Source organism: Pseudonaja textilis, chromosome 12 (assembly GCF_049901715.1).
Source record: "Pseudonaja textilis isolate UNSWEBS1 chromosome 12, rPseTex1.2, whole genome shotgun sequence".
In the NCBI taxonomy this organism is placed as follows: Eukaryota; Metazoa; Chordata; class Lepidosauria; order Squamata; family Elapidae; genus Pseudonaja; species Pseudonaja textilis.
In genome coordinates, this window is record NC_142001.1 from 15,162,026 (window position 1) to 15,185,021 (window position 22,996).

General features: G+C 37.7%; 1 long non-coding RNA gene across 2 annotated transcripts in view; it reads left to right on the forward strand.

The window, feature by feature from the left end:
* The first annotated feature begins 2,297 nt into the window (after positions 1-2,297).
* LOC148124786 (uncharacterized) overlaps positions 2,298-22,996 on the forward strand; it is a 92,839-nt gene continuing 72,140 nt past the window's right edge. For both annotated transcript variants that reach the window (XR_015745016.1, XR_015745017.1), the window contains exon 1: positions 2,298-2,417. This is a non-coding gene — a long non-coding RNA (uncharacterized LOC148124786). The remainder of the gene's footprint in view (positions 2,418-22,996) is intronic.

Below are 22,996 nucleotides of genomic sequence, written 5' to 3' on the forward strand. Positions count from 1 at the left end.
AGTTAAGTCAAGCAGCCAAATTACATTCTGTAATTTTTAATTTGAATGCTGTAGTTGTAGATACTCACTGTGAGATGAGCAACATATAAATTTAACAAATAAATAATTTAAAGCAGGAAATTTAAGGTAATGTTCTTTTCCATATTTCTTTTCAGCCTGGTCACACCAAAACTTTATCCTTACTTTTCTAGGTTATTTTATGAATCACATCAATAGACCAGCTGACTTACCGGATAAGTCTCACAGTTCTAAAGTTCCAATATGCAGATGATTTCTGTGCAAAATCAAATAATTAGTGTTCCATGATATCATGAGTAAAAGTAGGTAGAAAGCAGGAACGATATCTTCAAGGTAGGCAGAATGCAGCAAAAATTTCCCCAAATTGGCCAATTAATGGACTGTGTGTATGTGTGTAGCAAGAGAGATAATTTCTGGGTTCTTCAGCAGGTAGGCCTGGTTTCTATCTTATCTGCAGTATACAACTTATCTGGCCATGGTGTGTCTGTGAATTTCTATTTCAAGTTCCTGAATAGGGAATTAAGTGCCTGGAGAATCAAGATTTATTGCTAAGCCTAGCAAGAGATCTGACACTGTCAGGTGCAAAGAATCAGGATCATCTGTTAGATTGCAGAAATAGAAGATTTGTTCAACCCCATACACAAGAATCTGATCAACAAAAGCAACACAAAATTGGTACTAGATAAGGATTAATAGAATTCGGGTGGGATTGGACATGGAGCCCTTGTGAGAATGCAACGACTCTAGGCTGATGGCATGTCTAACTCCACCTCCCAGCTCTGACTACTCTTCTCCTACAGACCCATGCGGACAGATCATGCCAGGGAAGAAGAGACCTGTCATTTGTTAAAGCAATGGAACATTTTTTCTCAATATCTTATTATCTTATCACTTTACTGTGCTTTATAGCCCTCTCTAAGCAGTTTACAGAGTCAGTATATTGCCCCCAACAATCTGGGGTCCTCATTTTACCCACCTCAGAAGGATGGAAGGCTGAGTCAACCTTCAGCCTGGTGGGATTCGATCTGCCAAATTGCAGGTAGCTGGCAGTCAGCAGAAGTATCCTGCAGTACTGCACTGCGCCACCGAGACTTCAATTTTCTACTTCACATTTCATTCACAGTATTTTAGTCGCATGCAGGCTGAATCTCACAGGCAAATGAGGAGCACAGGATTACTGTCTGTATGAATGGGCACCCAGCCCATATTTGCTGACTCAATGAGGTTTGCAAATGATGATTGAACATCTCTCCCAGCTTCATCTTCTTTTTATTTATTTGCTAATTGGTTATTGTTTCAAGAGCGCTCCCTTCACTCTAACCCCTGATAAAAACTTCGTAAAGTATTAATAACCCTAATAGCCTCCTTGCTACAGTGAAGTCTAGACTTTATAAAATACAATTCATGATTGATTTATAAAGTAGCAATCAATTTATAAAATCCTTTAAATGCATCCTCATTGTCTTTTTGATCTAATTTGCTCTAGGATTAATCTTTAGTCTTTTGCCATCTTCCATAAGATAATGTATGTTGGAAATGTGTAGGTATTTAAAAGAAAAAGAAAAAAAGACAAGAGGGAAAAAACATTCGGGATAAAAGCTTATTTTTTCTGAAAAAGAATGGGTGGTTTATAGTCTTCCTTCCTTCCTTCCTTCCTTCCTTCCTTCTTTCCTTCCTTCCTTCCTTCCTTCCTTCCTTCCTTCCTTCCTCTCTCCCTCCTTTCTTTTTCTTACTTAATCGTTTCCATGAATTTTTAGAGATGCAACAAGGATACCCTTTTTATCTCAAGTTATTTCAGTTACCTTCCACATTCTAGACAATTTTGGGAACATAATGTGGAAGGGATGTTCTACTGGAGAGCAAAAGGTTCAATAGGTTATGCTTCAACATCCATTTCCATTGCCCTTTGCTGCACTGTAAGCATTTTCTCCAACTTCCTTTTTGTCTCTTCCAGCTATACTTCTCTGAAAGTTCTGCTCTGCCTCACAAAATAACTCTATACTCAAAGGATATCAATATGCTTGGATCTCCCAAATGGCCATTGAAACTCACTCTGATATGCAGGGAAGACAATTTCAACTGTAACAAACCTTCATTTTGCTCCAAAATGTAGCATCCTTCTGTTTCCTCTGCTCCCTCCTCTTCAAAAATGAATTAGGAGAAAGTTAGATTTCTCCTGCAACCAGATACTGAATCAGATATAAGATCTGTGTGTGCAACTCTTCTGGGTGGTAGATGACAGTAATATTAAAGGTCATTTCTATTTCTATGCTTGTGGCCTTTAAAATGGGTCATTGCTCATAAACCAGAGAACTGTCATATTCAAAACAACTGAAGAAGAGAAAGCATCCTGTGGGGACAAGGCTGAGATTTGGGGAATCCTTACCTAAAGATTAAAGGTAGATGGGGGGGAGATTAGGGTCATCTAATCTTGCTATTTTCTGGATGACATATAAAATTAATTCCTCTACTTGGATTCAATGACTGGCATTTTCTATCCTGTCTTCTGTATGACTTTAACCTGTCAAGTGCGTAACTGCATAGCTTCCATCTTTATGTTAATTTACTTGTGTTTATTGCATTTCTAGCATACCATTTCTGTAATGGCTTGTGTCTACCAAGAGGAAAATGGTGTGATGGACTATAATGAAGCAGCAATTTACCAGGAAGAAGGGAACACAATCCAAGGAGGGGGTGATACAAGAAACAATAGAATCTGGAGTTGCATTTGAGTCAGAGGAAATAATTTAGGATAGACTCTTCCTAGAATTTTCTAGGGTATATTCATTAGGTTAGGATAATATACATTTATTCTGGTAAGATACTGTCTATTGATGTGAAAAAAGAAATAACTGAACTTTAGCTGGATTGTTCTATGTTATTCTTGGCCTGGGCCTGCCAATTTGTTAGACAATTCAAGAAAATAAATTAGGTAATAATTCTATTTACCAACTTCCAGAGAAGTATGTCAAACAGAAAATAGCTTTGCAAAATGGAACCATTGATGGCGTTAAAGACCAAGGAACCAGTTCCTTGAACAGGAGAAGGAGAGGACAGGAGATCACCCACATATGATTCAGATGGATGCTCCTCGTGAGAAGACAACAGTACATCATTCTTCTGTGTATTTGAATGCCAAAAGATGACAGGGTCAGCTATCTAGCTCCCACAGTCATGGGATCAAAATTTGAGTACCGGTTCTTAGCAAGGGATGTGGTGGCTAAGACGCTGAGCTTGTTGATCAGAAAGGTCAGCAGTTTGGTGGTTCAAAACCCAAGCACCGTGTAACAGAGTGAGCTCCCGTTACTTGTCCCAGCTTCTGCCAACCTAGCAGTTTGAAAGCACGTAAAAAATGCAAGCAGAAAAATAGGGACCACTTTGGTGGGAAGGTAACAGGGTTCTGTGCACCTTCAGTCTTTAGTCATGCCGGCCACATCACCACGGAGACATCTTTGGACAGTGCTGGCTCTTTGGCTTTGTAACAGATATGAGCACCGCCCCCTAGAACCAGAAATGCCTAGCACATATGTGCGAGGGAAACCTTTACCTGTACCTTTTTACTTAGCAACTAGCATGTATTTATGATGGTTACAGAATCCTGGGCTTATGTAATTGCAATTTGTTACCCTCCCAGTTTGCTTCTGACATGTCAAGTCAGTGGGGGAGAAAGCGAGATTGACTGAACACCCACAAGAAAAAAAATCACTTAACAACAACAGGAAAAAAGATTCACTTAACATCCATAAGATTCACTTAACAAATGGCTCATTTAATGATGGAGGTTCTGGTCCCATTTGTCATTGTAGATGGAGAACTATCTGTATTTGTAGCTAATCAATACCGCGTTACTTGGACACAAGTTGAGTTCTACACAAGAGTAAAAGATCAGCAGCATGTTTGAACCACCAGAATTGAATCACTGGCTGCCACCTCAAACGCACTGAGAATGTACTACCTAAATTTGGAGATATACATTGCATATTCTGTTTATGTATTGTTTTTTATTAAATCACTCTGTATGCTGCCTGACACCAAATGATTCTAGCTGCTCACCAGTAGAAATATTAAAAGCAAAGGGGAAAAAAAATCAAACAAGAGAGAAAAATAAACTAATAAAAGATGGGAAAATTTCAAAAATGGGATAGGAGCAAAAAGTGAAACAAATCCATTCAACCTTCACCAAGGGCTTAGAATTTAGGCTGACAAAAGTAATCGCTGTGGAATTGTCAATCAATAACATTGCCCAAATATGCAATGCTATATATGAATAAACTTAGAAATATATATTTCCAAGAAATAACTTAATTCATGATGTTAATACATTAAAAATATATATCTGATGACTTAGAAATACAAGCCCTCCCCACGCACACATATACACATACGCCCCAAGAATAGCTTTCAAATCATTATAGCTTTTGCCCTTTATTTTGCTGCATAAACTTGTGAAGAGAGTTATAATTGGACAGTAAGCATAAAACTTCCAGGGCTTATATATTGGAAGGCCATTAAATTTAGATTCACAGACACTGTGGCATCTTTTTAATGGACATTCTGTAAATAAAAAACTTTCAGATAATTTTTTTAGCCCAATTACAGCATTTGCCAGAGTCTGTTCTTTCATAATTAAATTCATGGAAGAGGCTCTTTTATATCATCTTTAAAAGAAGTCCTAAGTGAACAAGTCTCTTTTTCCTTCACACTTCTCGTAATAGGAAGTCATAATGTTAATCTCACAAAGGTAGTTTTATATATAATGTTCATCCCATTGTTTTCCTTTTGGGAGAAAAACACATATGGAATAAATGTAAAACTTCAGTGAAGTAGGAAAATAGAAACTTCTTGAGGTCTAATCTAATTTGAGAAGTTGTGACTTGAATTCTGGCATTATTATTATTATTATTATTATTATTATTATTATTATTATTATTATTATTATTGTTGTTGTTGTTGTTGTTGTTTTTCTTCCTCCTCCTCCTCCTCCTCCTCCTCCTCCTCCTCCTCCTTCTCCTCCTCCTCCTCCTCCCACTCTTAAATGACAATAATTATAGTAGTCTTCCTGGTATAGTAGTCTCCATATAGCCTAAATGGCAATAATTATAGTAAAAAGAAATAGGGATTACAAGGCTTGGAGGAATTTTAGCTCTGAAGAACTACCTTAAAAAAGCCCACAAAATTAACAAATTAATTGAATTGTATTCCAATGATATATTCAGGGAAGAATTCAGATGACAAATAGGGATATTGAAATATTTTTTGCTAGTGCAGAAATTTAAGAACATTTAATTAATCCTTATGGGGCATTGAAAATGAATTTATGCTTGTGTAACTGGCAAATGAAGTGAACAAGATACAAATTCATTTATATAGATATATACCTAGTAATTACTATACACGTCCATTGGCATGTTAAGACTGGCAGGCTGTTGGAGAAGATTTACCCCTCAAGAATCTGAATAAAAGAATCAAATAAATATTCTGGATTAGTGTATGGTTGATTGGATAGAAGACGGTACAACCTGAAGTCCATTGAAGAGCCAACTTACTATTTCAATTTTTTTTTCCCTCGTAATATTGTTCTATCTTTCTGAAGTTCCTTTTCATCAGTTGAACTTAGTTAGCTAGTTTTATTTCTGGAGAAACCTAAAATAGTTTGGGAGTAATGAAATAGCTAAACTTTTAACTCCATCCAGTCAGCTATAAGGGTATGATTGTCTTGAACACCTTGAAAAACCTTAAATTTTACCTGCAGAGTTAGTTTTGTTTTACCTCTTTGATTACTTTTTAGTACCCATTGTGTGAAAGGATTTCATTGGCTTATCGTTATGATCAGAAGATCAATTGCATGTGTTTGGTAAATGTTTCCCATTAGGGAAACTTTGTTTTTCATTAGTGTTTCTCACTCTTGGCCTCTTGGTGTGGACTTCAACTCCGAGAATTCCTGAGCTTGAAGGTCGCACATCTTAAAGTAGCCAAGATTGAAAAACACATTTTACACTATTATTAGGAGTGCAGAACCTGTCATAACCTATGGAAGATATTGGTATTTCTAGTTGAGTAAGCTTTGGAGGGCCACATATATTGTTCCCCTGTCCCAAATCAAGACCTACCACTTGAAGATACCTAAAGCTAGCCTAACATTACCAAAGAGATATTCAAATATTATTTGAACTTCTGGTATATATATAAAAAAAACCATAATAAATCTCAATTGCAAGATTGGGCAACTTAGACATAAGATCTTCCAGAGTCCAAAAGCATTTGTCTGAAGTCAACATTTGTTTTGGAAGACTGCCAGGAACCAAGAGTCACATCCTGAAGCATGGAAATGGGAATTAAAAGTGAACTTCACTCAAGGAAGATTGTATTTACATTGATTTGAAGCAATTTTGTGATGGAGAATTACAATAGATTTTGCAATTTCCACCAATGTTTCCAAAATGCCCTCCTAGAAATATCAGCTCTGGGTCTCTCTCTCTCTCCCTCTCCCTCTCTCTCTCTCTCTCTCTTGAGATCAATTGCTCATAAATGATTAGACATAGAATATATGTATCCAATATCTGAGCCAGCATGACCAGAAAAAGAGACTTACTGGGAACTCTTTGAAAAGTTCCACAATTAAACGTCCTCCTGGGAGACATTATCAGAGAATAATTTATAATGCCAAGGGATGGATGATCTTGTCAGATCTGTTTCATTTCTTCTTCTCTTCCATTTTACATCAGTTTCCATGATGTACAAAGCCAGAGCTTAAGTAATTCTATCCCCATTATTCATAATGGACACATTTCTGGCAAACGATGTACTTGTTATTTTATTTATTTTCCCCCATTTTTTATGACCAGTGTGTTTTAGCAAAGCAGCATTTCAAAATCTGCTAAGGACTGAGTATTATTGGATGATAATTTCTAGTAGTGGAGTTCATATCTGGTAGCCCTAACTTATACTACTATATACTATTTATATTATTCCACTGGCATATCCTGTAGTATTGTTTCTCAGATGTGGATAAAATATTGTGTGGCTGTACAAGTTCGTAGTATTCTGTACTACTACTAGTAACCTCCTGAGCCTGAAACTCCTAGAATGCTATTATTTGGACTCTTAAAACAGGTAAAAAGGTAAAGATTTTCCTGTCCAGTCATGTCCGTCTTCACTGAAGTGGTACTATTTATCTACTCACATTTGCTGCTTTCGAACTACAAGGCGGGCACGAAGTGGGACAAAGAACAGGAGCTCACACTGTTGTGTGGTGCTCAGGGTCTCGAATCCGGACTGTCAGCTTTCCAGCTGACAAGCTACACATCTTTAACCACTGAGCCATTGCACCCTCTAAACAATGATTATACAATAATACTAAATTGTACTGTATATACTATACAATGATTATTATACTACCATTTTAATAATACTATTATTAATAGGGAAACTTTGCTTTAGTGTTGCTGTTTCTCAAACTCAATATTGTGTGGTTGTGCAAATTTGTTAGCATTCTGTACTACTGCTAGTAACCTCCTAGGGCTGATGCCTAGAATGCTATTACTTGGACTATAAAAACAATTATTGTATTAGTATTAATTCTTTCCTCTGAGCCTAGAACCAGTACTATTCATTTATTACTCTGCAATTATTGCCTGTAGTAACCCTTTGAAAATGAAGTCAATATTACTGAGGTTACTGATCCCTCCGTGTCTGAGTTGATGCCGGAAAAGTCTTTTTCTCTAAACTACTCTTCTAGGATGCATTTGGTTCTGCCATTTCAAAATGTGAATGTGTTCCAAATCCAGATCATTTTTAAGCTCAATCTCATTATTTTATTTATTGTTATTTTATTATAATTATTATATTACAATTCATCGAAATTTATCATTATTGAAATTTTAGGCTTAGACAACCTAGAACTACGCCGCCTTCAGTCCAACTTAAGCGTAGTACATAAAATTATCTATTGCAATGTCCTACCTGTCAATGACTACTATCTTCAACCTTATGGGACCAGTTCCATGGAGAGAGGTTTTTTCTGTGGACCAGATGGGGCTTCACGTGTTGGCATGGCCCAGTTTCTGGCATGCCACAGCCCAATGCCAGTCTACAGATGGGAATTGGGGGGGACCCTGTTCTAGAACCCTCTCCTGCATCGAAATAAATATAACCTACTTATTACATCTGTAATATAATCCACCCTAACATAACTAACATCCTGGTGAGAGAGAATTTCCCTGAGGATGGGCTCCAAGACAAGTCTGAAATCTCGGATGACTAAATTTCTAGTCACCGTGACTGACCCAGATTGGATTTTGATTACTTTTACGCATCGGTCCTGGGATTTCCCATTCCTTTCGTGGCTTGATCATTAGCATCCTGTTATGATTCTATCCAAATGCAAGAAGCAGTTTAATGTAAGCTGTCACCGCTGACACATTTATGCTCTAACTAACTTGGCATCACAATGCGATGGTAATTATGTGTTATGCTAATTATATTGTCTTCCTTTCTTCCCCTCTTTCTCTTTGCTAGTGCATGGAGACCCCCATGTGCCACTGCTTATGATTGAACATGTGTTCATCAAGTCAACCCCATCAGCATTATTGAAATGTTCGTTAGTTCTTTCTTTCTTTCTTTCTTTCTTTCTTTCTTTCTTTCTTTCTTTCTTTCTTTCTTTCTTTCTTTCTTTCTTTCTTTCTTTCTTTCTTTCTTTCTAATTATTATTGCCAACTTCAGCTTGTGGTCATTGAATGTGATACATTTAATGCCCAGGAATAATCTTCCTTAAAGTATATGCTGTGCTAGGCTGTTTTAGTAATTGGATCTCCTTGAATATGCTGCGCTGAAGATGATGACTCCCATATGCACAGAGGTTTGCCTGAAAACCAGATTACTGTAATGTGCTCTTGATGAAGAGATGAAAAATGCGTTCTTGATGAGCATCCAAAAGTTAGGCTGGATTATATTATAGATATAATAAATAGATTATATTTATTTCAGTACAAGAGGGGATTCTAGAAGCATTGCACAGCACTTTATAATTTCTGGGAACTTTCCTGAATCATACAAACAAAATGGAAGGTGCTCCTGTAGTCCTATGAGGCCTTACATTGGTTTTTGTCACACTTGTGTTGTGGCATGAGAAGTATTAGGGAATTATGAGCCATGGTGGCACAGTAGTTAGAGTGCAGTACTGCTGGCTTCTTCTACTGATGGCTGCCTGCCTGCAGTTTGGCAGTTCAAATCCTACCAGGTTGACTCAGCCTTCCATACTTCTGAGGTCGGAAAAATGAGAACCCAGATTGTTGAGGGCAATAGGCTGACTCTGTAAACTGCTTAGAGAGGACTGTGAAGCGGTATATAAGTCTAAGTGCTATAGCTACTTTCCTCCCTCCCTCCCTCCTTCCTTCACTATCCATCTATCCATCCTTCTCAGCTCAAGGTTGACTCAGCCTTTCATCCTTCCAAGGACAGTAAAATGAGGATCCAAACCATTGGGCGCAATAGGCTGTAAACTACTTAGAGAGGACTGGAAAGCTATAAGTGCTATTGTTATTGCTATTTATGGAGTATTACTTAATGAATAATAATAAATAAGTCACATTTCATAATAATATTGTAAAATGTTATTGAAAGTAAATTTGAAAATATTTAGCAATATTTTTAAAGAGAAGACACAGGTGTTATTCTATGAGGATAAGGTGCAGGGAGAGACTTATATTTAATGAGTTAATTGGAGTTAGTTGGATTTTAATTGGTCTGATATATGTAATTGAAATAAAGTTTTAATGTAGTTTTGGGTTTGGGATTACAAAGTGTTTTTTTTTTTCCTTCACGTCTATAATGCTTGAATAATTTTTAAAGCTTGTAAAATGTTATTACAGATGAATTTTAAACTATGCATGTTAAGAGGAAGTTTTAAAAAGATGTAGTTACTGATTTTAGAAATGTTTTTAAATAAAAGTTTCGTGTTTTAAAGTCTGCATTGGCTTTTGACCAGAGGTGGTATCCGGCAGGTTCTGACCAGTTCTGGAGAACCGGTAGCGGAAATTTTGAGTAGTTCGGAGAACCGGTAAATACCACCTCTGACGGGAGATTTTGCAGTATCCTTCCCTGCCACGCCCACCAAGCCAGGCCCACAGAACCGGTAGTAAAAAAATTTGAATCCCACCACTGCTTTTGACCCAGTTAGTTGCTTTATGGTGTGAGACATATCAGAAATTTATGTAATGAGTTTCCTGAATAGGCCTAGTTAAGGAATTATGAGGGAAAGGAAAAAGAAAATAATTGCTATAGATATTATATCTGGGAATTCACAGTCAACATTACTGGAGACTGGAAAAGGCTTTTGAAAGAGGAAGGCAGGAGGAAATAATGATTATATTAATGAAGGTGTCATCATGCAAATGAGGTACACAGACTCCTTAAAAGGTGGGTTAAATTCACTTATAGTAGACCTGGGCATTTCACACACCCTAGGCAACATCTAGTTATTTGGCAATCTCTATCTGGCCCGCATAGATTGCTTCTGGTTTGAAGGTGACTACTGTTTTATTTTTTCAATGTATATATGTGCATGTACCTGTGCACCTTCATAGCCTTATTCGTTTGGCCCTCTACAACCATCTCAGTTTCTCTTTTGGCCCCTTGGGAAAATTAATTGGCCACCCCTGACTTATAGGTTTGCATAACAGTTTCACCAACTCAAAGTCTTTAGATATAACACTCGAGTGTCATCTCAGAATGCTTTTTAGGATAAAAGAAAACCAAGTCCTTTATAACAAAGTTGGAAAACAATTTGGCAAAGCTGCTAATTTCCTAATTAAATGAAACATCAAAGTAAAATAAATCAGTTATTTTCTGTTCCTTTCCTTTCAAGTGGAAGCAATAGGGCACTGTTTTTCATCTCGGCATTGAAATAAGGATGTATTCAGGTACATTCTTATACTCAGGTATGAACAGGAGCCAAGAGTTATGATGTACCTGGGGCTAGCCTGGTGTCATTAATTTTTAAGGACACAGTGAAATCACTGAGAATTATGCTGAAGAAAGTGATAGTAAAATATGGTTCAAGAGTCCTCTAATATCATGTAGCTTTCTAAGGCACACCTGCATATTTATGAATTTTCTAGAATCTACCTATATGCCATTGCAGGTCTAGGGGTACATTCAACCATCTGTTTTGTTTTTATTATAGCTGAAATTTCCCCATTACTATGGACCCTTGAGATTGGCTGGGCTGGATGAATACTGGAACTATATATTATACTGTGGTCCTCTCAGCATTTCTTGATCGGCTAATTTGGATCCTGGGATGCTTGATACGGACGCTGCCTCCAATTCAGAACAGACAAAAAAAAAAATCTCCATAAAGAAAATTAATCTGCTTTTCCTTTATCTTTGAAATGCAATATCCATGAACATCTAGGCAAAAGGGCTGCCATCTAGTGGAATAAATGTATCCCCAAAGCAGATTTCCTTGATCATTTGTGACCTGTCACCTTTGTTTAAAGTGGCTTTCCCTGATCTGCTGAATTTCAAGTCGGTTGGGATTGCTTCTTCTGAAACTGCCAGACAGATTGGCCAGCAAGGTGAGAAAAATCAGTTCAAGTTGTTGTTGTTTTTAAAAAAAGAGTGAAGGTTTATGATAGAAGTTCCCTAAATTCACTAGAGGATGAATAGAATAGAATAGAATAGAATAGGAGAGGAGAGGAGTGGAGAGGAGAGGAGAGAAGAGAAGAGAAGAGAAGAGAAGAGAAGAGAAGAGAAATATTGGGGACTAGCTGATGTCTCATTCTTTCAGTAGTTTTGTGTAATATATCAGAATAAGATAAAAGTGGGTTTGTATTTTTGCCTATTGTATGAACTGGAACACATAACTAGAATGCAGCAGGTTTTCAAGACAGAAGACTTACAGAGTTCATTCGATCATTTGTTCCCAATGAATAATGAACCAGAACATCAGACCTATTCATACTACCAGCTACATGGGTTATTTATCCTAGAACTGCCCAGCATCATTTTTCATGAGATAGGGAGCCATATAAATTTGTTTAATAAACAAACAAACAAACCTAGTTTTCACCTGTAAACTTTTACCTGTTATGTTAAGCCTGGTTCTGTTGGAGGTGAAATATAGCATTAGCTTTAACAAAGGATTATACAAATGGAAAGATTCTTCAGCAGGACAAAACAGGAAAGGCCAATGAATCTAAATGGGATTCTCAAAGAAGAATGAAGAAAGTACAAGTATTATGCTCTTAAGCCCAATAATGTAACCAACCAACCAATCAACAACACAAAAGCTGAGAATAATGAGAGGTTAGAAGAATGCCAGCCAGGTTAGGCCAGTCTGCATTTGATGCAAACTTAATATAATTCACACAGCTCCAACTGATAGATAATCCAAAATGTGCCCATATGTCTTTCTTTCTGAATGATGCACTGGCTTTTAATAATTAAAAAAGCAAAATAAATAATTTTTAAAAAGTCCTAAATGAATAGAGGAGAGTGCAACCAAAGAAGTGAAAATGATATTTTTTTTCAACAAAAACATTAATGAAAACTATGTAAAGGTAAAGGTTCCCCTCGCACATACGTGCTAGTCGTTTCTGGCTCTAGGGGGCGGTGCTCATCTCCATTACAAAGCTGAAGAGCCAGCGCTGTCCGAAGATGTCTCCGTGGTCATGTGGCTGGCATGACAAACGCCAAAGGTGCACGGAACGCTGTTCCCTTCCCACCAAAGGGGTCCCTCTTTTTCTACTTGCATTTTTTACATGCTTTCAAACTGCTAGGTTGGCAGAAGCTGGGACAAGTAACAGGAACTCATTCTGTTACGTGGTGCTAGGGATTCGAACTGCCGAACTGCCGATCTTTCTGATCGACAAGCTCAGCATCTTAGCCGCTGAGCCACTGCGTTCCTTCTAGGTGAGATTAGCCTTGCATTAAACCAGGAGATAAAAACAGAACTGTGTAGGAATGTGCAAAACGGAACGGGTGAAAAACATCCTGGAAAAATGCCTGACAAGCTAGGTAGAACAAGGGGAAAATAAAGGGGCAATGCCATCTAGCTTCTGCTTTTAAGCCAAAATGGAAGGTGGGCACCAGACAGAGTGAAGAAAGGAAGAAGTCAAATGCTTATAAGAGCATGGTTCATACGTACCCAAACCCCAAAGGCAATCAAAGCAGATGTTATAGATTCAGCAAAGCCCCCAAATCAAATTTCTTTGTTGTCCCATGTCTTTATTCTCAAGCAGAGTGAAGGCAACATTCAGATCTTTGGGCAGGAATAGGCCTTTCTATTTGGGAACTCCAGAGGCAAATGAAGAAGAGAAAGACAAAAGTTATAATCTGCATTTGAATTCTCTGGCTAAGAAGGGAAAAACCGCCTGCTAGTAGACGGCCATTCTCAACGGGTAATTGGCTGTTCCTTTGGGGCTTTCTTCACCATCTGATCATCATCTCATTGACATGCTGCTTCTGGACATTTTGATTTGCTCCTGTCACAGTTATTTCTGTTTTGTCCGTGCATCATCATTTCTGAGTCCAACAGGCTGTAGAACATTTCCATATCCTGTCGCTTTTCAGCTCCTGGGCTGGCTCTGCTGAGAATTAGTTAATGGTAAGGAAGCTATTGTGCTGTTGGAGAACGTAACTCTCAAATCTTCCAGGTCGAAGTGCCTTTCCTAGAAAAAAATGCTCGATACCACAAGTGCAATAATGACTTTTTATTTGCACTGGGGGGAAATGAGAGCCCATTACTTCTCCATTTGGGAAAAGGGAAACCAGAATATTCTCTGCTGACCTATTTAGGGAGGGATGATAGATCCATATGGTTGGCCAAGCATTGCTTAGTTTCATGTTAAAGGCAAACACAGCCACTGGGAGCCATCAAGGGCTAAGCTTGGCATGGGTTTTATGAGCAATTCATTCTGGACCTTATTCTCATTCACAGAACACTGCTCAACAGGACACCTTTGATTCCCTGAAATCAAAAGGTGAACAAAATGAGAACATTATGACCAATCCTTTGCAGGGCAGGAAACCAAAGCAGTTTCACACTGCAGCAGGTTTTTCAGGATAAAAGACTTCAATTATGAGATTCACAGGGCTCATTTGATCATTTGTTCCCAATGAATAATTAAGCTCGGTTTATTATATTCCACCACCACCCCCATCCCACCAAGTCTGTATAAGTTTACACGAATGTAATAGTTTATACAGAATGATTACATCCTGTCTGAGAACGGGGAGGAGAAAATTTCACACAGGGCTAAAGAAAGGGGGGTAGGGAAAGAAATAAATCTTCAATAATGAAGAAGCCCATGTATAAAAGCAAAGAAGATTAGTGGATGAATAAGAGCAAGGAGGAAAAAGTGCAGAGTTTTGAGCAGCAAAATATGGTATCTTGAAATTTTCCCCTACAGGTTTTCTGTGTTTCAGTTGTAGCTTCCCTTCCATCTTCCTCTCTCCCTGTCCCTTTCCCTCCCTCTCCCCTTCCCCCTCCCCTCTCTCCCTCTCCCTCCTCTCTCCCTTTCCCTCCCTCCCTCTCCCTTTCTTTCTCCCTGTCCCTTTCTCTCTCTCCCCCTCCCTCCTTCCCTCCCTCCCTTCCCAAATAGTTGAATGAAATTATCCAGGTGAGATGTGCTTTTCCTGTATTTTTTTTTATAACTGGCGTGAGTCTTAATATATATCACACAATAATATCTCCAGAATCTTTTAATACAGACTTCAGGGTTCCTGGCTTCTTATGCTTTCATTCTTTCCCAAAGGAAGACGGAATTCCTTCCCAAGGTTTTATTTTCAATAGTAGAGCTGCTGCCTCCATTTAAAAAAAAAAAAAAGGTTTTATCCTCAATAAATGGTTAGAGACTTTTAGAGGTCCACTGGAGAACTTTTGAGAAATCATCTACTCATTTTGCTACCTACAAATTACATGGGCAATTTCAAACAACAATCAAGGGCAATTGAATGAGACTAATATGAAAAATTCAGTGCATTTTCCCGTTATGAACCTCCTCCTCCTCCTCCTCTTCCCCCCCTTTTAAAAGAAAAGATCTACATCAAGTTCTATGTGAGGTTCAACACAATTTTCTATTTCCACCTTTTTCTCCCTGCAGTGATGAAACTTCTGCAACTACATTATATTATAGATAGAGGATAGTTCATTGTCCTTTTATCCACTATTCATGCTAAAAAAAAAATGTTGGTGTTATGTATCTTGCTGTAACATGCATTTGATTCTCTGAAACTTCCTTGGATGAGGGTTTTTTTAAAAATGTGACTCAGCCTTGACATTCATTTTTTAAAAAAAATATGACTTTCCAAATATGTGCTGATTTTTCCATAATTCTCCCAAGTGTATGCTGATGTTTATGAATGTTTGGATCTGGGTAGCGTTAGCCTCCAGTTATTATCACCATCTGCACTAAAGTTCTGGCACTTGATAAATAAGAACCTTTTATTTAACCAGCCCCTTTAAATAAGCTATTCTTCTTTGCCTGGGACTTTTCTGTTTGTTTTTGTTTAAGTTGCTTGTTGCATTGCTGATTATTTTGCTATTTCTGTTCTCCTGTTCTAGTCTTGCCTTGCTGTTGACCACCTAGAGTCATAAATGATTGAGGTGGCCTGCAAATATTAAAGTAAAATCAATAAACACAAATGAGTAAACTTTCTCCATGCTGATGTATTTTATTACTTAGATTTGGGTTCCTTCAGGAACTCAAAGACGGCATCCATGCACAGAGCATTCCCTCCTCCCACTTTCCTCTCACAATAACACTCTATTGAATAGATTGGTTCATAAGTACTAGCACGATTCACAGAATATACTTTATGAGGTCAAATGTATGTGGAGATTCTCAATCATCCAGGTTATGTTGTCCCAAATGTGTTTTTTATTTTCTCCTCCAAAAGAGAATTAGACTTTTTGGGTATTTTCTTTGAAAACATTTTTCTTCTCATCCAAGAAACTTCTTGAGTACTAACTGAAGAACTGAAGAACTATTAGAATGGAAGAAGATTGTTGGATAAGAAACAAAACATGTTTAAGGAAACCACCAAGAAAGTCCAGCTTTGGGACATGGATGAGGTCAACTATATTCCTAAGGACTGCATTTTCAATCCACCATATGCTAAACTGGGCCGCTTTTAACCAGATTCAACACTTATGGTTGTCAGCCTTGGAAGCCATATTTCACGTGGAAGCTTCAAGGTTGTCACATTTAATGGCTGGGAATTTGTGAGGTGGGGATTTCATAGAGAGGTGGAAGATTAGACTCAACAACATTATTTCACAGAAAGTCAAGGACAAGTCACCCTGCACCTGGAGAGGAGTGTCTGGAGGAATGTCTCCAATTGGGAGAACATTTGATTGGTGGGTCCAGGTGATTGACTTTGAATTTCTATTGGGAAGGGGAAACCTGGAACTCTCAGATTCAGGGTTTTCCCAGATACGCCAATATGACAACTCTAATAAAATGAGGAAATGCTTGTCTTGGAGTTTATTAGGTTGGAGTTTGTTAATTGGAACGCTGACAATGGTGCTATTTATGGAACAATGGATTGAAAGATGGACATTTTTTGCAGAAGGCTAAAGGTGTTCTGTAATCAGGTCCAAATCATAACTGAATTTCCATGACCAAGGGTGGATTTGAGCTCTCTAGCTTAGGCTGCATTTTAATGACTTATTCATTGATGATCCATGAATACAGCTTATGTTAGGAGTTAGCTATTTTAAATGAGTATGTGTTTAAAAAAAAAAAAAAAACCCACCAATAATCAGGGATTAGTTATTTTTGTTTCTGTTTTGCCATTTTTACCGTGACATTTTGGAAAACACATTCTTATTCATCAGCGGCCCAGTCATCTTGCTCATTATTTCCTCCTTTTATCATAAATGAGGCTAGTGAACAAGAATGGAAAAAAAAACATGTTCACGACATTAACACCAAGCTTAGGACAACTCATCAACCCTTTTTGTAAAAGCAATCAAACTTTGCTGCTCCCTGTATTTAGCAATTGCATCATTCATTAGGGATATTCTCTCTTTGGCAATTTTCTAACAAAATGAGGATGCAGCAGGAACAGGGTTTGGAACTAATGGAGGTTAGAAGAGCGAGGAAGGTTTTAGCAACTCATATTCTGTCATTCCACATTATGCCTGGTGTTCAACGATAATAATGAAGTTTCTAACTACAGCCGGGCAGATAATCAAATCAACCAGCTATTTTTAGTTGCCTGACTCAAGGGACTATAATTATCATTTTCTTTGTGGCATTGTTTATTAACCCTTAAAACTCAGTACGTTTTTTGTCTACTCTAGCCCAACTGTTCTCCAAACCAAAGCTTTCAGATTTTTATGAAATATTTGTGTCAGATTTGGGTTAATGTCAGCATTTCAAGAAAATTCTCCCTCTCCATTCACCACTGAGAGACAAAGTTAATCCAAGCAAGAATTTTTTAGAGAAGTCATATTGGCACATCTGGGAAAACCCAAATCTGAGAGTTGTGGGTTTTCCCACCATTCTCCTGCATCCATCAGTCCATTACATAGCCCAGTCAAATCTTTGTCCCATCTGGAAACATCCCTCCAGTCACTCCCCTCCAAGTGCAGAGTAGCTTGTCCTTGACTCTCTGAGAAAAGAATACTGTTGAGTCTAACCTTTTGCTTCTCTATGAAATCCCCCCTCCCAAATTCCCAGGCACTGAATGTGGCAGCCTCGAAGCTTCCAAGGTAGAAATGGCTTCCAAGGCTGACAATTCACCTGATTTGACTTCCTGAATTCTCATCCATCAGGAAATTCTACATTTATTTTATTTATTTATTTGTTGTCATTTGTCAAACAGAAACCAAAAGTATGTATGTATGTATGTATGTATGTATGTATGTATGTTATTCAGCTTTGTTTGGGTATTTTCCCACGTCTTTATAGTTGTGCTTTTAAAATAATATAATATAATATAATATAATAATATAACATAATATAATATAATATAATATAATATAATATAATATAATATAATATAATATAACAACATATAATATAATATAACAACATATAATATAATATAACAACATATAATATAATATAATAACATATAATAACATATAACATATAACATAGAGGCTCCAGAGGAAAAAGCAGAAAATAAGAAAATGAAATAGTTGCATCAGTGCAAGCTGATGTATTAAACATTGGCCTTATTAAGAAAGAATAAGCTGTTTTCAATCCCTTTCCACATAACACTTGATAAATCACCAAAGGAGTGAATGGAAGGCATATATTTTTTATTATTCTGAAATGATCCTGAAAAGTAACTTAAAAATCCATTCACTTCTCATTTACAGCAGCAGAAGATAGCTTTTGTTTATGATAAATTAGGGTCAAGCCAACGTTCCTTCAATTTGTGCTTTCTTGACTGCAAGAAAGAGAGAGAGAGAGAGAGAGAGAAAAGAAGAGAGAGAAAGAAAGGAAGGAAGAGAAAGTGAGGAAAAAAGAGAAAGAAAGAAAGAAAGAAAGAAAGAAAGAAAGAAAGAAAGAAAGAAAGAAAGAAAGAAAGAAAGAAAGAAAGAAAGAAAGAAAGAAAGAGAAAAGGGAGGGAGGGAGAAAGAGAGAGTGAGAAAGAGTGAGAGAAAGAGAGAGAGAGAGAGAGTGAGAAAGAGAAAGAGTGAGAAAGAGATTGAGAGAGAAAAAGAGAGAGACCAAGACAGCAAGAGAAAGAGAGTGAAAGAAAGAAAAGAGGGAGGGAGAGGGAGGATGGGTCACAATAACGACAAAAGTGCCACTTTTTCTCCAACTGACATGTATATTTAACTGACCAGAGCTTAATTACATGGCAATGCTAATCTCAATAGGTTAGTCTTCATTGTACTTGATTCTAAAGGTGAAACAAGACCTCTGAGTACACAGTCCACCATCGCTGGGTTTTTTGGTTTTTTTTTTTTTTTGTAGATTTTGCAAAAAATCTTTTGATTTCAGCAGATGGCAGCACTTGGCTGACCTTCTTTGAGCCTGGAAGTAAGCAGAGTTGGAATTTGCTAGCAGTTAATGGGAGATTCCACAGGGACTAATAAGGCTTTAGACTGGGATGTTGAATTAAGGTTCTGGAAAATGAAATAGGATATTGTGTCTATATTGTTGCTAAGAAAACTTCATGGGTGTATCTAGGACATCATGAGCTTTACACAAGGAAGGCTTCCTTTCTAAGAATCGTAAAACCACCCCTGCAAGGTTGGCAGAGCTGGAATCTCTCTCATCCTCTTTCATAAGAATGTAAGAAGACCCTGAGTAAAATTCTGACTATTTGCAACTGTCACCAACTGAAAGTTGCTACATTGCTGATAAACAGGACATTGGTGGTGTTATTAGACTATGGTTAACATTGGGTAATTGATAGAAATTTGAGATGGTGAAGAATTAACAACAGGAACAAATCAAGGATGTAACACTCAAAAAGGTTATGTTGAACAGCCCAGCGTTACAGAATTTCTGCTTTTCTCTGTTGGTGATGAAAACTCATCTTTTTCTGAAATGTCTGTCCAAAGGGAGTAGAATCTGGATGAAATTCACACAGGTGGAATGTGTTATGTTTGTATTTTTTTTATAGTATTCTCACCAAGGAGTTGCGTATGAATGTCCCATCTTTCGTGGTTTAATTGTCTCTTTTGCAGTTCTTTGATTTTGACATTTTAAGACAACTCTAGATGTGCATTTTGAAGTATCAGTATTCTTTAGCTGCTCTTAAAAATAAAAAAAAAAAGGTTAAATCTTTCCCCTGGAGAAATTCAAACAAAAATCTTCCATCTATTCTTTTCTGCCTGCGAATCTGAAAAAGCCATTGCTGGTCATTTTTCCTTTCCCAAATCTCATTTTACTTGCTCAAATCTCTTTCCACCACCTAACCTCTCAGGGCAGAATTGGCAAAATAAACAAATAAACAAACAAACAAGTAAGAGAGTGGAAAGGGTCAATCAGTAGAAGACGTGAGTTCCATCAATTCCTCGCCACACTTAGAGAAGAGGAATGAAAACCTTCCAAGCTAACACAAGGCTCGAGTAGGTTCATATGTGTCCTGAATAATTTTTAGTAAAATAGTAACACTATTTTTGTGTTCCTTTGAATAGGAAGGGTGTTTGGATTCAATCTTCAATGAATTAATAATATGAGGTCCATTGGTCTCCAGTCATTTTTTTTTCATAATTGGGACTGGGTTGATTTTCTTAAAGTTATGAGTTGAATATCTGAAGGTGATGCAATCAAGTCTACTGTCTAGGATAAATAGAAATGGGTATGTGGGAAGGGCAGAGGTGGTATTCAGAAGGTTCTGACCAGTTCTGGAGAACCGGTAGTGGAAATTTTGAGTAGTTCGGAGAACCGGCAAATACCACCTCTGACTGGAGATTTTACAGTATCCTTCCCCTGCCACGCCCACCAAGGCACACCCACAGAACCGGTAGTAAAAAAAAAAAATGAATCCCACCACTGGGGAAGGGGCAAAGCAAATAAACTCACATTGTAATAGGCAAAATATATATAGATGGCACAAATGATTTGCAAAAATCTTTGGAATGCATTCAGAAAAGTTAGAAAGTGGGTTGAATATTCATTACCTTTCATGCTGATGGGGTGACAGGATTAAGTGAATGAAAAGTAGGGAAAATAAGATGTTGAGTGAAATTGAACTTGATAGATTTAGCTCCAGGGAATATAGTGGTGGAGAAACAGAAGTTATTATAAGATAGACGGCACTGGTAAAGCAACATTTTTTAAGAACAGCCCTATTGGATCTGATTAAACACCCATCTAGTTCAGCTAGTAGTCTACCTGATGTTGCTCAGAAGCCCAAATTAGACATCAGGGTTGAAATATCCTTGGACTGCTCTTTCTTGGTAACTGCTAGTTCAAAGGGAAAGAAAAAAGTTAGGATGAAATACCTGATGCCTGAAATGTTGAAAGAACCCTACCTTTCAAACTAATGTCCTACAGAGTGTTCTTTGAGCTTGGTTGTTTTCTTGCAGATGTTTCATTACCAAGCAAGGTAACACCATCAGTGCACTACCTCATTTGGTAATGAACCACCTGCAAGAAAACCACCAAGCTCAGAGAGCACCGAAGACCCGACAATTCAACTCTGAGCTGCAAATTTTCTTCTGTTGATATGAACATCCTGCTTTGTACAAAAGCATGCCTGCCTACATATATCCTTTTTAAATCATAGAATATGGCCCATGTTCATTATTGTGAAGCAAAATTGGGAGATTTGGTTCTGATGTGGTACTAAAAAGCAATCTTTTAAGCCATTTTCTCTGTGCTTTTGGAGCACCTGATGGACTTTTGCAGCATTGACTTCCGCTGAAGTTAAAACTAGCTATCAATTGCTCGTTTTCCCCACCTTTCCTCTTGCAGAAGATGTTCTGGTTCAACCCCATTGTCTCTTTTCATAAACTTCTCCTCCCTTCGGGATGCTGTTTGCAACATGAAGCATCTTAAAAATTGAGGGAGGGGAAAAACATATTTAGGAGAGAGTAAAATAAGGTCTCCAAAGACTGAGATTGTGGAAAGCCACATGGCATTTTTTAAAACACCCTTTTTATGTGCATTTAAAAGACTTTCCAGGGCTTCGTGCATTCATTCCTGAGAATAGCAGGCACTCGCATTTATAACAAGCACTATAAACCCTATGGTGCCAGCTGAAAAGGAGTGGGCAACTACCCACTCGTGCCTTCATTTCAAAAGTCATTTAGAAGGGTCTATTCAGCCAACTGGCAAGAGTGATTGGCCTCTTCCATCATTTGATAGTCCACTTGGACTACGAGAAGAGCAGCAAGAGGCGCAATTAGACGAACTTAGACTTTCTGGGGATAAGGACATAGGAAGCCTTCCAACAGGAAAGTTATTTCCTGTATTCTGAAGTCATCATTACCGTTTTCTTTAGAAGGCTATGACTGCTATGGCTTGAGTAGTAAAGCGGGCAGTTTAACATTTTGCACTGTTGAAAGTGTAAACAAGTGAAGGAAAGAGGAGGTTTTATTTCAAAGAAAGGGGACAGAGGATGGATTTTTGCCATGAATTCTACCAGTCACAGGCTTTAGATCTACCCATTCTTGCCCTCCACAACCCCCAAAATAGCTCATAATACTTTTTAGACTTTATTTGCATGGTGCGTAGAAGAATCATCAGTGTGTTCCTGAATGCATCAAGCATGACTTCTCCATGTGTTCCTTTCAGAGGTCCATCTCATGTACGTTGAAAGTCAGTGAACTATAAGAAATCTGCTTGAAAGTGCACATTTATATACTTAAGGCCAATTCCAACCCACTTAGTTACTGTTTCTAGAGCGCTGGGCACCTTTTGTTTAAAAATGTTGGGACTTAAAGGTTAGACTATATATTTCATTAAGCCCATTCATTCTCTTCCCTCCATAGCTGGCACTGCTACATACCTTTTTTTTTGGAGATTAAGTCTTGCTAAGCCAACTGGGACTTATTTCTTAGTAAATACACACAAGATTAGCTTCATTGCTTTTGGTCTATACGCATTTCTTGGACGGGAACACAGTTAAACAAAGCAACACTTACTCCTGGCTAAATGTGCCTGGATTCAGGATGGAAATAAACATCGAGCATTGAAAACAGACTGATGCCCTCTCGTTTTCCCCTCTGTGGTTCTTTCTGCCATTCAGAAACTGGATAATGTAATGTTGTGTTGTTCTGCTGTCACCTAGAAACATATGTTCATTATGTTCTGGGCCACCAGCCTAAACTTTAAAGTATTGAAACAGAACACAAAGGCTTGCTTAAGAGATGCCTATTGCTTTGCTGTTACCAAGACACATTCATAACCAAAGCTCAGAAAGAAGTAATTATGGTTAATACTGGTGGTCCTAAGAACAGCTGCATGTGGTTACCTCCCTGTTTTACACAAGCAGATCTCCCCTCTCTCTATCCCGTCTTTATTAGTGTCATAATAGAAAGGGCAGGGTAAAAACAATG